Below are 304 nucleotides of genomic sequence, written 5' to 3' on the forward strand. Positions count from 1 at the left end.
AGATGAGTGCAATTGTGCAGTAGTTTGAACATTCTTTGGCATTGCCTTTCTTTGGGATTGGAATAAAAATGGACCTTTTCCAGTCCTGTGGCCATTGTTTAGTTTTCCAAATTTGCTGGCATATTGAGTGCAGCACTTTCACAGCATCATCTTTCAGGATTTGAAATTGCTCCACTGGAATCCCATCACCTCCACTAGCTTTGTTCGTAGTGATGCTTTCTAAGGCCCACTTGACTTCACATTCCAGGATGTCTGGCTCTAGGTCAGTGATCACACCATTGTGATTATCTGGGTCATGAAGATC

The sequence above is a fragment of the Bison bison genome, unplaced genomic scaffold (assembly GCF_000754665.1).
Source record: "Bison bison bison isolate TAMUID 2011002044 unplaced genomic scaffold, Bison_UMD1.0 scf7180017864236, whole genome shotgun sequence".
NCBI lineage: Eukaryota > Metazoa > Chordata > Mammalia > Artiodactyla > Bovidae > Bison > Bison bison.